Genomic DNA, 16,412 nt, shown 5'->3' on the forward strand with positions numbered 1-16,412 from the left:
TGAAGTGTCTCCCACTCCCACTTGCTTGGCTGTAGAGCCAGGAGCATGCTTCTTTCCCTGTGCTGGGATTTTGGCACATGCCAAACAAAGATATTTAGGACAATATAAAACAACTGAAAATTAGAATTATCAATATCCCCAAGAACAAAGAGAGATTAAAAGGTTTAGAAAAGCTATTTAGCAAAATGATAGATAAAAATTTCCCAAGTCTAGCAAGAGATGTAGACATCCAGATACAGGAGGCTCAGTGATCCCCAAACAAATACAGTGCAAAAGGTCTTCATCATGGCATATTATAGCCAGACTGTCTAAAGTCAAAGTGAAAAAGTAAATGCTAAAAACAGAAAGAGAAAAGCATCCAGTTGCCTATAAAGGAAACCCTATCGGAGTAACAGCAGACTTCTTGGCAGAAATATTATAAACCAGAAGGGATTGGGATCCTATTTTCAAAGTGCTTAAGGAAAAAAAAAAAAACAAAAAAACCTGCCAACCACGAATTTATATCCTGCCAGAATAAGCTTCATAAATGAAGGAGAAATAAAGTCTTTCCCAGACAAGCAAATGCTGAGGGAATTTGTCACTACTTGATTGGCCTTACAAGAAATGATCAAATGAGTTCTAAACACGGAAGTGAAAGGTTGATATTTGCCTTAATAAAAACACATGAAGATGTAAAACTCACAGGTATTATAAAACAATTACGCAAGGGAGGAAAAGGAAAAAAAGTCAAATGGCAGAACTCCACCAAACCTCAAAGATAAACAGAAAGAGAAAAATAATCAACAAGACAACTAGATAACTACATTATAACAAGAACAAAACCTCACATATCAATATTAAACTTGAATGCAAATGGATAAATGCTTGACTTAAAAGATAAAAATTAGCAAAATGGATAAAAAATTAACTATATGCTGCTTACAAGAAAATCACCTTACTGGTAAATACACTAATACCCTGAAGATAAAGAAGAGGAAAAAGATATTCCACACAAACAGAAATCAAAAGTGAGCAGGAATCTATACCTATATCAGATAAAACATACTTTAAATCAAGAACAGCAAAAAAGGAGAAAGGCCATTAAATAATAATAAAGGGATCAATTCAACAAGGGGTTATAATAATTCTAATTACAGGTGGTCCTCAATTTATGGATGAGATATGTTCCTGAGAACATCTTTAGGTTGGATTTGTATGTAACTTGGATCCCTGATAAACAGCACATTTACAGTAATAATAATAACAATACTATACTGGCTCCTATATGGTAATAATAATATAGTGTAATACTGTAATAATTATAATACTGTACTATAATAATAAGTTACAGAAACTATTTTGCTATTTCTTTTAATTCAAACAAACAGAACATAAAAACAAACTCATGCAAAAAGTTTAGATAGGAAATAGGAGAAATTTCAATAAAGAATATTAAAGGTTAACATTCACCTAATGTTGCATCAATGTCTTGCTTACTGGAAGGGACATTTTTGAGGCATGAAGATAGGCTAACATTAATCAAAAGATGATGGAGATGGTGCTGGAGAGGATGGAGTGTGTACTAGAGAATCAGAATTTGATTCTGTTGCTGGAAGAAGGGAGCTTACCACTAAAGTCAGTTTCTTGAAAAATGTACCTAGGGTTGTTTGTGCAGCCTTTTTCTTTTTTTTTTTTTTTTCCATTTTAAATGGACTTGTAGCAGCTGATGTTTTCATTAACTGCATGGTAAACCTTTGTGAACTGCTCAATGTTAGGATCTTGCTCCTCACACTTAGCAAATCTTGTTTCAATGAGAAGAAAGGCTTTGGCTAATTCTTTTGTCAAAAACTTTCTGTGCTCTGAATCTTCTGACTCTTCATGTTCTTGTGTTTCTATCAGCTGTTTCTCTATCTATGAGACTAGTTACTAGTGTAAAGATGCTGCAACAATGAACCACTTATACCATGTGGGTTTTTTTATATGCATGGAAGAAACTAGTTCCTGAAATGTTAATTTAATTATGTAATTATAAATTATCCTTATGGGGAGTCTTGGAGTCTGTTCATAATACATAACACCATAAGCTAGGTCATCTATAACCTGAGGACTGCCCATATATATGCACCCAACACTGGAGCACCCAGATTCATAAAAATAGAATGATCACAAATTAACAACCTAATGTTGCATCTCAAGGAACTAGAAAAACAAGAACAAATCAAGTCCAAAGCTAGCAGAAGAAAAGAAATAACAAAGATCAGGGCAAAACTAGATGAAATTGAGAATAAAAGAACAATACAAAGGATCAATGAAACAAAAAGCTGGTTCTTTGAAAACTCAAACAAAATTAATAAACCACTAGCTAGACTAACCAAGAAGAGGGAAGATCCAAATAGACATAATCAGAAATGAAAAAGGAGACATTACAAATGATATTACAGAAATACAAAAGATCATCATAGTGTACTATGAACAACTATATACACACAAAGTAGAAAACCTAGAGGTAATGCATAAATTTCTCGAAATATACAACCTCCCAAGATTGAACCAGGAATAAATTGAAATCCTGAACAGATCCTAATGAGTAGTGAGATTGAATCAGTAATTAAAAAAATCTCCCAACATAAACAACCCAGGACCAGATGGATTCATGGCCAAATTCTACCAAATGTACAAAAAACAACTGGTACTAATCATCATGAAACTTCCAAAAAATTGAGAAGAGAATCTTCCCTACCTCATTCTAGAAGCCAATATCATCCTGATACCAAAGCTAGACAAGGACATGACAAAAAAAGAAAACTACAGACCAATGTCCCTGATGAACATGGATGCAAAAATCCTCAACAAAATACTAACAAATTAAATACAACATCTCAAAAACATAATATACCAGGTTCAAGTGGATTTTATGGCATGGATTCAAGGATAATTCAGCAAACACAAATCAATAAATGTGATTCATCACACAAACAGAATTAAGGATAAAAATCATATGGTCATCTCAATAGATGCAGAGAAAACATTTGATAAAATTCAGCATCCCTTCACAATAAAAACCCTCAACAACTGGGCATAAAAGGAACATAGCTCAAAATAATAAATGCCATACATGACAAACCCATAGACAACATCATAGCGAATAGAGAAAAGTTGAAAGCAATCTCTTTAAGAACTGAAAAATACAATGAAGCCCACTTTCACTACTTCCATTCAACATAGTACTAGAAGTCCTAGCCTAGAGCAATCAGGCAAGAGAAAAAAATAACAGGCATCCAAGCTGGAAAGGAAAAAGTCACATTATCTCTATTCATTGACAATATGATCTTATACCTAAAAAACTCTAAAGACTCCTCCAAAAAACTTGTAGATTTGATAAAAGAATTCAGTAAAGTTTCAGGACACAAAATGCACATACAAATTATGTAACCAAAACATATGTACCCCCATAAAATTCTGAAATTAAAAAAACCCACAAAATCCACATACAAAAAAGAGTAGCATTTGTATACACCAATAATTATCAAGCTGAAAACCAAATCAAGAACTCAATCTTATTTCTAATAGCTAAAAAATAAATAAGTAAATAAAAACCTAGAAATATATTTAACTGGGTGAAAGATTTCTACAAGGAAATACAAAACAATGATGAAAGAAATTGTGAATGACAGAAACCAAAGGAAAAACATCCCATGCTCATAATTCAGAAGAATCAATATTGTTAAAATGACCATACTACCCAAAGCAATCTACAGATTCAATGCAATCCCTATCAAAATACTAATGGCATTTTTCACAGAATAAAAAAAGTAATCATAAAATTCATACGGAACTAAAAAAGAGCCCAAATAGCCAAAGTAATCCTAAGCAAAAAGAACAAGCTGGAGGCATCACATTATCTGACCATCTTGAATTATAGTTCAAGGCTATAGTAACTAAAACAGCATGGTACTGGTATAAAAATAGAAACATAGATCAATGGAACAGAATAGAAAACCCAGAAATAAAGTTGCATATTCAGAGCCAATTGATCTTTGACAAAGTTGACAAAAACATATGCTGGAAAATGGGCACCTTTTCCAATATATGATGCTGGGAAAACTAGATTACCATATGAAGAAGAATGAAACTGGACCCCTGTCTCTCACCATACCCAAAAATCAACCAAGATATATTAAAGACTTAAGTGTAACACCTGAATCTATAAAAGTACTAGAAGAAAACCTAGTGAAAACTCTTCTGGGCATTGATCTAGGCAAACAGTTTATGACTAAGACCTCAAAAGTACATGCAACAAAAGCAAAAATGGACAAATGGGACTTAATTAAGCTAAAAAGCTTCTACACAACAAAATAAATAATCAACAGAGTGAACAGACAATCTGAAGAATGGGAGAAGATATTTGCAAACTATATATGTGACAGGGTACTAATATCCAGAATGTACAAGGACCTCAAGCAACTCAAGAACAACAAGAAAACTCCCAAATAACCCCATTAAAAAGTGGGTAAAGGATACGAACAGACACATTTCAAAAGAAGACATACAAATGACCAACAAGCATATGAAAAAAATGCTCATCATTACTAATCATCAGAGAAATGCAAATTAAAACCACAATGAGATATCATCTTACACCAGCCTGAATGGCTACTATTAAAGAGCCAAAAAATCACAGATGTTGGCAAGGATGTGGAAAAACAGGAACACATACACTGTTGGAGGGAATATAAATTAGTACAACCTCTATGGAAAACAGTATGGAGATTTCTCAGAGAACTAAAAATAGATCTACCATTTGATCCAGCAATCCCGCTACTGAGTATCTACTGAAAGGGAAAAAAATCATTATATCAAAAAGAGACTTGCACTTGTGTGTTTATTGCAGCACTATTCACATTAGCAAAGATATGGAATCAACCTAAGTGTCCATCAGTGGGTGATTAGAATCATGTCTCTTACAGCAGCATAGATGGAACTGGAAGCCATTTATCTTAAGTAAAATAACTCAGAAACAGAAAGTCAAATGCCACATGTTCTCACTTATAAGTTGAAGCTAAACAATGTGTCACATGGACATAGAGTGTGGAATAATAGACATTGGAGACGGGTGGGAAGGTGGGAAGGGGGTGAGGAATGAGGAATTACTTAATGAGTATAATGTACATTATTTGAGTGATGGTTACATTATAAGCCCAGACTTCACCACTACACAATATATCCATGTAAAAAAAAAAAAAAAAAAAAAAACAGTACTTTTATCCATTAAAATTATGCAAGTAAAAATAAAATTAAATTAAATATTTAGAAAATACAATGCGTTATCCGGCTATTAAAGGCCAAGTAGGGAAAGCCATTGAACCCTTCAACTTATCCATCTTTCATTTCAGAGGGCCATTGCTCCACAGTGATATGGCCCCCAGGGTCCCAGCCCTCTTCATTATCTTAATGGGTGATTTCATTTATGATAAAGAGCTCAAGTTCCAGAGTATATATGTTTGAGATTAAATTCTGGCTCTAACGCTTAAACAGTTGACCCTCCATTTCCGTGGGTTCTGCATTCATGGATTCGACCGAACATGTACTGAAAATATTTGGGAAAAAAATCTCACAAAGTTCCATAAAGTAAAACTTGAATTTACTGCACACCAGGTACTACATTGAGTCCATGCAAATGAAGTGATATATAGGCATTTATTTTGTATTAGGTATTATAAGTAATATAGAGATAATTTAAAATATACAGGAGGATGTGCATAGGTTATATGTAAATACTATACCATTTTATATAACAGACCTGAGCCTCCACAGATTTTGCTATCTGTAGGGGGTCTAGGAACCCATTTCCAACAAATACCGTGGATGACTACAGTTCTGAATTTTCATTTCTTCATCTGTAAAAGGGAATAATAATAATACTTCCCTGATTGGGATGATGAGAGGATCCAATGACATCATTTAAGTCAAGCAAGCACAGGGGCTGTCACACAAGAAGCCCTCAGTGTGTGCTATAATATCTCTTGTTTCATTCATTTCTTCATCAAATATATATTAAGTGCCTACTGAGTCTGAGCCAAACCCTATACTCTGCACTACACAGAAATAAACCCAGCAGAATCATCATCGTGAGGAAACATATAACCCAGAAAAAAAGAGCTGGGTGCAGAGAAGACAGTTGTGGCACAGCGTGGAGAACGCTGGGAAAGAGGAAGCCGGAGGCTGCTGGACCCTGGAGGAAGGTTGGCGGACCCAGGCTGCACCAGGCACGGCTTCTGGAGAGTTTGTCTCCTGACTGGCCTTGAAAAGGGAGTAGAACCTAACTTGCCAGAGAGAAAGGTGGGGGATCGGAAGGACAGCTCAGAAAGGGAACGCAGTGTGAGCATAAGTAGGTGACAAGAAAGCAAGACAGTGTTTGGAGAAGATAGACAATTAGCTTAGGACTGCAGGGGCATTACTCATGGAGTAAAGTGAGACCCCAAGCTGGGGAGCGGGCAGGGGCCCCAGTTTTATCAGAAGCACCAAATGACATGGCCTCTCTCCGGGGACAGTGGGGAGTCAGAAGAGGGCTCTGCATTCCAGAAGGTCAATGGCATTGGTGATAAGGGAGAGGGCCTGTGGAAGCAGAGTGACCAGGGATCCATGGCAACAATCCAAGGAGGTAAGGGAGCTGGCTGAGGACAATGGAGTCCAGAATAATTAAAAAGTAAAAGTGGCAGAACTCAGAGGCGGGTAGAATACAGATGGTGGAGGGAAAAGTCCAGGTTAACCTTCTAGCTGGGGAGGCTGCGTGGATATGTCTCTAAAATGAAGCAAGCAGGGGGGAGGCTAGTGGGGGGAGGGAGGGGGAGGAGCTTGGATCTGGGGCAGGGTGGGTTGGACTGGCTTAAAGGACCAGAGGGGTTGCTTCAGAAAGAAGGGCCAGATGACCTTGTCAATGGGGGCTAAAGGGGGTGGCTGCACAGACAGAGCACCCCAGCAAGAAGGGGATAAGTCTTGCTCCTCCCACAGCTCCTGGGACATGTCTCCTCCTCTGCCATCCAGCACAGGTCCCAGCTGTGGCTGCCTGCAGCAACATGAAGGCATCATGGCTTTTCTAGCACTTACAGACGAGATGATCCTGGTGCCATGACAACTTCTCCACAGTTTCCCTTGGCTCCCATCTCAGCCCTCAAATGCATTCTCCTCCCTGCTCCTGCAGACCCTTCTAAAAGACTACGTAAATCAGGTTACTTCTTTGCTTAATAATCTTCAATGCCTCCCTATTGCCTTCAGGATTCAAGTAAATCTCTTCTGTATGGCAGTTTAATAACTTTCTGCTCATGTAGTGTCTACATGTTTTACAAACAGAAAAAGGAACAAGTGCAGTTAGCTACCTGGATATTTTAGAATGGGTAGAGAATCACTCAGTATTTTCGTTATCCTTAAGTATCCACCCTATTGTGTGATACCTTGGACCCTTATATTGCCAAGCACCAGAGTGTCCTAGAATTTCAGAAATGGGAAGGCTCTTGGACATCAGATAATTCCCCGAGTCTTCATGGTGTGGCCCTGCCTCTCTAATCTCCTCCCTTGCCACACCCTACTGCCAGTCCTTAGAGAGATTCATATGAACTTCAGGTCTCTGCTGCCCATTCTTTCTCATATTTCTGAACTTTTAAATATGCTTTTTCTCTTGTCCTCTGTCCCTAATGCCCTTTTACCTCTTATCCCTCCCTCCTTTTTTTTGCCAGACTAATTACTACTCATTATTTACAACTGACTCATTTTAAAAATCACTTCCTCCAGAATCTTCCAGAAACCTTCTCCAATGCCTTTGGCTGATTTGAGTGTCTGTCTTCCGCACTCTCACAGCTGGGCTTCCTTCCCCCTGTCATATCACGTCTCATGCTGGTGAGTTCCTCAAGACCAGGAGCTGCATCTTGTTCACCTTGACATCATTACTGGTTAGCACAGAGACCCAGCATGGAATAGGCATTCTATAATAGATAAACTAATTTCTCTGAAAACCCATGACTAAGTTTATTTCCTCATCATCAGGTTCATCTAGATGCCAGACAACTAACTGTTCAACCCTTGCCTCCTCCAGAGTCAACGAGGCCTGCAGTAGCACTGCTTTATAAGCACAAGGATTCATTAACACACCAAGGGGGAGTCACTGTAGGAAGGATTGTTTGCTGTAGTATGGCATGAATGAGGTTATAAACTGGAGCAAGTGGCCTTTGGGGAGTAAGCACCATTTAATTGTTATATCTTGTTGTCTCCATTATTCTAAGAAGCTAGTGTAGAAAATGAATTTAAAACAGTTAAGTCATTTCCCCAAAGAAAACAGTTTAATGACTTTCCTTTCAGATAGTGTCTACATGGTTTCTAAACAACTGGATGGAAAAGTAAAAAGTAATTGCCCAGCTATTTTAGGCTGAGTGGGGATGGTCTCAGAATCCTCCAACATCTTCAGCCCTTCTATTCCATTAGGCAACACTCTGGTTCCAGAGAGTCCTGGCATTTTAGGACTAGAAAGGATCTTAGGAACCACAGAATCCCACAGCCTCATTTCAAACATCGAAAAATGAATGTCCAGGCAAACTTATAAGTACTTGTGTGCTGCATCAATTAGGTGCACACCTACAATATCAAGAAACCAGAGATTATTTCAAGAAGGCCAAGGGATTAAAATTGTCTTCTCCCAGGAGTTTTGGATATGAAGTCCTTCCCTCCAGGAGCTTACAGCCAGTGGGGAAACAGATCATTTAAATGGATAATCATAAGGAAAGTATATGCAGAAGGGGTAGCTAACCCAGAACAGAAGGAACCAGCCCCAGCCTCTTAGATATAGAAATATATGTACTGACACCCCAGGTATGGGTTAGCCAGGTAAAGAGGGTGGGGGGTAGGTAGGTAGAATAGTGTCCTAGGCAAAGGAAACCACACATACGAAAGCCTTAAGGTAAGAACTCATGGAAAATTCTGGAAATAGTACATGGTTCAGGAAATATGTACCACGAATTTGGGGATAGGGTGGGGAATGGTGAGAGGGGAAAGGGCTCTGAAGCCAAATTCTGAAGTGCCTTGTATGGTAATAGTAATGCACAGTAATGCTAAGGAATTTAGACCTTTTCCTGAGGTCATGGGGAGGAATTGAAGGCGAGTGACATGACCAGATAATACCTTTTAAAGTGATCACTGGCTGCAGGCTGGAGTTAGGACTGGAGAACCAATAGGAAGCTGTAGCTGGGCATGAGATGGACTATAATAGGGGCAGCAGGAATGGGAAAACAAAACAAAAGAAAACAATGGGACTTAAGAAATATCTAAAAGGTAGACTCAAGAGTTCTTGGTTATTTATTGATGTGGCAGGGAAGAAATAGGAAGGAGTCAAGGGTGATACCAGGTTCTGCCTTGGGTGGCTGGGAGATGCTGTTCACTGAATGGAGAACACTCAAGATGAGGCACCCATGTGTGGCAGGGACTTAGGAAGAATTGTTATTTATTGTGTACTTATCATATGCCAGGCATTAAGATCAATGCTTTTTGTTTTATTTCTCATCTAATCCTCACTACAACATTATAAATTAGGTAGTATTATCATGCCCAATACACAGTTAAGATACTGAGGCACAGAGATACATATATTTTCCATTTTCCCCAATGTCTCACAACTAATGAGTGGCTGAGCAAAACTCCAGACAGAGGGTTAGTTAGAAATCAACAATGTGGTTAAATTTGAAATGCTAATTAGATATGTAAATGGCATAGATAGCCAGAGTCTAGGTTTCAGGAGAGGAGTCCACCCTGGTGTCCCAGAGTTCAAACAAGAAAGGGTTTCAAGAAAGAGGGAATGATTGACATTGGAATACTGCTGAGAGATTACAACAGGTCTAAGAAGAGCTTACTGGATTTGGTGACATGGAGGTTACTGATCTCAACAACAATAGAATCAATAAAGTGGTGGAGGCACAAGCCATTTGGAGTGGGCTCAAAAAATGGGAGGCAAAGAAGTCGGGCAGTGAATATAAACTTGCTCAAAGGATTTTGCTACAAGAGGGAGCAAAGGAATGGAGCAGTGGAGAGGACTATGGGGTCAGGGAAGGTTCTGTTTTTAATATGAAAGCAATTAAGCATGCTTGTATGCCAATAAGAATGAGCCAATAGAGTGAGAATGCTGATGTTACAGGGAAGAGAAGTGGACAACTATAGGAGAACACTCATGAGAAAGCCAGTATATAGTGGGAATGGTTTGCCTGAGAGAGGACCAGGAGTAATGGAGCCATTGTTGCCTGGGGAAAGGCAAAGTGTCTGAAACAAGTGCAGGTAGGTTGATGGATGTGCTGGTGGGAGGTTAAAACAGTTTTCTTCTTATTTCTTTTATTTTCCCAGTGAAAAAAAAGAAGCAAGATTACAAGCTGAGAGTGAGATGCTAGAAGTTTTAGAAAAAAGAAGTGTGAAATTATTGCTCAGATCTGGGGACCCACTTGAGATTTGTGAGGATAAATTTAAAATGAGATGCTGTGGTTTAAATGTATCCCCCCAAGTTCATGTGTTGGAAACTTAATCCCTAATGTGACTGTCTTGAGAGGTGGGACCTTTCGGTAATGAGGGATAAGGTTGCTAATGTGGAAGTGGGTTAGTAACCATGGGAGTGGGCACCTGATAAAAGGATGAGTTTGATCCCCTTTCTCTCTCTCTCTCTCTCTTTCTCTCTCCCTCTCTTTCTCTGTCTCTTTCTCAGTTCATGCCATATTATGACACAGCAAGAAGGCTCTCACCAGATACTGACCCCTTGATCTTGGTCTTCCTAGCCTCCAGAAGTATAAGAAACAAATCTCTATTTTTATAAATCACTCTCAGGTATTCTGGTATAGCAGCACAAAATGGACTAGGACACAAGATCTGATCTTTTTCTCCAGCCATATTTAGCCTCTTAGAGGCAGAAAACTGACTTTAAATAACAGGATTAGGGTTTTTCCAGGAAAGTACAATAAAAGGAAAGAGAAGGAAGGGTGTATACAAGAAGTAAATATAATGATGAAATAGAAGTTTGAAAATAAGGGAAACAGTGGTGTTGGGTGGTGAAAATGTGGCAGGCTCAGTGTTAGAGATCCTGGGGAGTCCAGAGACTTGCCAGGGTGAGGGCACCAACAGAAACAAGTGGGAAAGCTGGCAGTGGTCGGCATTCACTATGCTTAGAGTTAAAACTTTGAGGTTGCAGTGATTACTCACAACAAGGTCTTCAGTGTGCCAAGGCAGAGGGTGACTGAGGTGGAGTAGAGGAAGGTATCATTGGAGATGAGTCACTTAAGCAACTGAGAGGTCAGGTGTTTGAATGACTCATCTCCATGCATGCTGAACTCACAAAAAATGATGGCAGGAGTAATGGAAGAGAGAAACACAGTGAGCCAGCTATCAAATCTTTGATGACTGATACCCCAAAGAAGAGTGACACCAAACAGGGTTGGGGGTATATAATCCAGTGATGTGCAAGTCAAGCAAACTGGGATGGAGGCCTGTCGAGGAAGGAAAGTACAGTAAGGTGCAGGGTAGACACCTACCTCAAGCCGAGGCTCTGAAGGAGAATAGACAGCCTCCACCCAGAAAGCTGCTGAGAAAACCATGTCCCTGGGGGAAATCAGGTGCCATTGAGAGGAAGAGGTCAGGGATCACTCAGAGAAGAGGTATAGACATTCCAGAAGGCCCAAGGGAAGTGGATAGGAGGTTAGTCGATGGGGAAATTGAGCCACACAGAGCTGTGCAGAGTTGCACGAATGAGGTAAGAGACCCACTGGCTGAGGTCTACAGTAGGAGGAGGCCTGCTGGGATCAGTCCTGGTGGTCCCTTAGGACTGCTGTGTTATAAGTACCCTTTGGGGTGTGCTGAACTTGACACACCTGCAGGGCATCCAGGACATTGGGGTCCAGTGGATGGTGGGACCTCTAGATCTGAGACTGAGTAGAGAGAGACCCAAGCAGGAGATACAGACCTGGGAGTTGGCAGCCTGCAGGTGGCTGTGGCAGCCATGGGAATCCATGAGACCACCTTGCAAGGATGGGTTCCCTGTGAGATGAGAAAAGGACCTAGCACAGAACTCACAGTAACACCAACATTAAGAGATGGCAGAGATGAAAAAAGCTACACAGGAGACAGAAGGAGCATCCAGGGGAGATGGAGGAGACTCAGAAGGCACGGTACTGTGCAGGCTGAGGGAAGAGGACTGTGGCAAACACTGCAAAGAGGTCAGCTAAGGTAAGGAGTGGAAACTTTCCATTGGATTTAGCAATGCAGAGTCACTGGTGCCCTTGCTGAGAGCTGTTGCTGTGGCTCCACGGAAGAGGAAGCCAGGCTGCCCTGGGTAGGGGTGTGAGTGGAAGGAGGTGGAGAAAGTCATCCTACTGTGCAACTTCCCAGCTGTGGCACCTTGAATGACCTTCTTGTCCTCTCTGAACCTCCATCTTCCAATTCAGAGATAAGGATATTAATACTGATCTCATAGGATTGTTGTGATTAAGTAAAACACAGTGTGTTTGACAAATAGTAGGTGTGCCACAAAGTAATTATGGTAAACACAACACGTATTAATGTTGTTGCTCAACTATGAAGGATTTGAAAAATCAGATTATGACAAGAATGGGATGTAGGGTTAGTAGATTTATTTTTGTTTATTAATATGGAATAGATTCACTGGGGCAGCTTTAGAGATTGAAAATACAGCTGTAAAAAGTGAAGAAAACTGTCCCTTGTTGGAATGAACCCATGACCTTGGCTGTATCAGCTCCTGTTATAAGGAACAGAACCAACTTGAAAATCCTCAAATGCATTTGGAAAAGGTACGAGGGTTCCCAGACAGTGAGGCTATTCAGAGACCTCAAGAATTGCCATCCACAGCTTCAATAGGCCTTATCACTCCAGCTATAATATGCTTTCTGGAATGAAATGTTGTTGATTATACAGCCAGGCTATGATTTTCTGATTTGTGCAACAATATCTCTCTGGAAGGAAGATAGATTGTCATGCATTGAATTCCTAATCCAACGCCTAATTTTGTCCAAGGTACAGTAAATCTTGATGTGTTACCTGAAGGGAAACTTTCGATTTCTGAAAAATGAATATTATAGTGTTTTCTATGACCCAGAGAGACCTGTGCAGCAGGCGCGAGCCGCGCAGTATGGATTTTCGCCAGCCGTATTAAGATGCTGAGTACAGAAAACAGCACATGCTGGCCCTGACCAACTGTCACCCTGTGTCTGGGTTCCCCTCACCCTCAGCAAACTCAATTTCTGAAAGTCTGAATGAAATAAAGTGCTGAAGGGTTAATTATGGATGTAAGTGTCACTGGGGTATTTTTGGTCTGTCTCAAGGGTTTGTGGGAGAACTATCCAAACTTCAGCCATTTCTTCAGGTTTTGGAGGAGAGGAAGGATGGGGTGGCAGCTTCACACAGGTTGCCAGGAAACAAACTCACCTATAATTTTCAAACTTAACTCAGTTAATATCCTCCAGGAAGTCCTCCCTGACATCCCTAGGCTCAGCAGGATGCTGAGGGGAGGGCATCTTTTTCTCTGTTCTCACATCCTCCAGTGCTTAAACTCTTGAAGCTGTTATTTATTGAAGGCTCCAGAATTTTTTTACAGAGATAGATTAATGGCTTCCATTTGCTGTGCACAAGCTACTTGAAACTGTAGTTTCCTAATCTTTTCCAAAGAAGTGAGGAAATACTGTTGCCCATGTCAACAATTATGGAGGAGGAAAATTAAGAAAAACCATAGCAATTGGTGCAGTGCCTGAATGTTTTAAGTGCCCAGGAAGAGTTTGTTGCAACTATTTAATTAATGGACTAATTTTATTTGTGCTCTGAATCATGTCTTGATCCTTGGGTCTTTGAGCTCAAGCCCCTGCATAGGTATTTCCCTCCATATGCTGCTGTGGGGAGTGCTGGAGGACGAGAGGGCAGGTTGAATTGGTATAAACTAGACAAAAGGTGTGATTCTAACCTGGTCTCCAAGAAGGAGATTTTTGAGAGTAAAGATGAAAGGAGGGCATTGTAAGTGGTAGAGGTCTGAGCAAAATGGTGAGAGGAAAGAATAGGGAATGGTCTAATTTGACTGGAGTATGAGGCAGGAGGTAGAAGGAAGGGAATCCAGGCCTGTATTCAGGACTTTGGATAGAATTCCGTAGGCAGCACAAACTACTGAAGGTTCAAAAGCAGAGGAGGATCGACAAAAATCATTACTTATAAGACATGATTGCCTGAGTTTGCATTAAAATGATAGCTTTCTTAAGTGTTCACTGTTTGAATACTGAGCATTTTTAAGATTAATCACTATTTCTTGCAAGATGTTATTACTACATATGGTTCTATTTTGTAGATTACATAAAAAAGGTAATCCGGATGTATTTTCTAGCATGAATCGTCCATTTGCATGACAAATTTGTAATGAAATCCCTACTGCACATATCACACTGCACTAGGCACTGCAAGGATATAAAAGTGTGTAGAATCAGACTTCTGCCCTCCAGAAGCTGAAAACCCACAGGAAAGATGAGGTAATTATAATATGCTATAACAAACATCAGATTTTATCAAGACTCTTGTGGTTGTACGTAGCAGAAACCTATTTAAATTACGTAAAACAAGCTACAAGCACAAGCCACAAATGCACTCACTGCAAAGACACAGATGTGACTCAGGAGGCCCAGGAGACGGGGAGAGCAGCTGGGCCTCCCCCAGGGGGGCCCAAGAGAGGAGAAGATGCTTCCCCGCCCTGCCTCCTGCCTCATTCCTCTCTCCGCCAGTACCCTCTGCACACAGGGCACATGGCTGCCCCACTATGCTTTGGTTCCAGCTTCACAACGTGGCTAGACATCAATGCATCTCAGGCCTAAAGTAGCACTCTCAGCACAGAGAGCCCAGCGGGCCCACACTGGGCCCATCCTCCCCTAGCCAACTGCAGGAGAGCACGTGGAGGTGGCTGATGCCGAACAAACAGCTCCTGAGCTCTTCCTGGGGCTGCGAGGGGTAACCCGGTGAAACAGGAGGCATTTGTGAGGTGCAAAGACACCCCAAAACATATCCTCCTTGCCACTGTGGACTCAGGAGCTTAGAGGGCAAAGTGATCTGAGAGTTCAGAGGAGGATAAAATCACTCACGGCTGAGAAGTCCTTGGAACCCTTCCTGAAGGAAGGGACTTTGAGTTGTGCCATGAACGATCAGAGGGTTTAGACTTTCGGACGTGTGAAAGGGCTTCCTAGCTGGCGGGAAAACACCCACTGGCAAACAGAGATTGCTCAGAGAGAACTCACTCTTCTCTCTCTCCTCCCTATCCCTCTCTCTCTTTCTCACTCCCTTCCTTCCTCCCTCTTTCTCTCTCTCCCTCCCTCCCCTTCTCTCTCTCTCTCTCTCTCTCTCTCTCTGCTGCATTCTCTATTAAACTGCCTCCTTTCACATTGCTTCCTTCTCTTTCTCTGCTGTGTGCAAGTGACCAACCATGTCTGCTCCCAACAAATTTGTACAATCTTTTCCAGGTCACCTGCCTAACAGAGACGTACCACCAACTCTGAATTCCAATTCCAAATGCTTGGGAGAGAGAATCTGATTAGCCCAGCTTGGGTCAGGTGTTTATTTCTGCCTCAATTCTGCTGTGGCCAGGCAGTCAGGAAGCAGAGACAGGGAAGTATCAGGTGGTTATAAAAATGATTGTATGCCACTGATCAACAGAGCACTGGGGCCCTGGCCAGTGAGGGGGAAAAAAGAAAAGAGGTAAAAAGGCTTGGGATAAATAAAATGTTCACTATTTGGAAATGTTATAAACATCTACCTAGAAACAACATCAGAATCAAACAGAATACAAGAGCTTGGTGAAGTTACAGGATTGAAGAGCAATCTCAAAAATCAGCATAATTTCTTTACACCAGTAATAATCAACTAGCAAATATAATTTCAAAAAAAGATATAATTCACAATAGCTACAAAAGCCATAAAATATGTAAGAATAAAAAACATCTATAGGGAGAAAAAAAATAAAGTTCTAATAAATAAGAAAACATGTATATATGATGATCTGAATAAATCGAGTCCCATATCAAGGTCATGAATGGGACAACTTAATATTATAAGAACATCAATTTCCCCAAATTAGTCTATAAATTCAATTGCAGTTCCAATCAATTTTCCAAATGGAGTTTTAAAGGAACTTGATAAATGTACTTTATAATTGCATGGAAACAGAACTGAAAGAATTTCCTCTGAAGCATGCTGGTCCTGCACAAACAGTGGCTGCCATCAGCTGTGGCCAGAGCAGGAGAGCTGAGAACCTTGTGGAGTACCTGAGCCTGAACAGGTGCATTGCAGCCACTCTCTGAAAACTGGAGCAAGGAAACAGGGCAGAGAAAGATCTGCTGAGGCACAGAAGTCAGGGTAGGGACAGAGACCAATGTGAACTA

The sequence above is a fragment of the Eulemur rufifrons genome, chromosome 7 (assembly GCF_041146395.1).
Source record: "Eulemur rufifrons isolate Redbay chromosome 7, OSU_ERuf_1, whole genome shotgun sequence".
In the NCBI taxonomy this organism is placed as follows: Eukaryota; Metazoa; Chordata; class Mammalia; order Primates; family Lemuridae; genus Eulemur; species Eulemur rufifrons.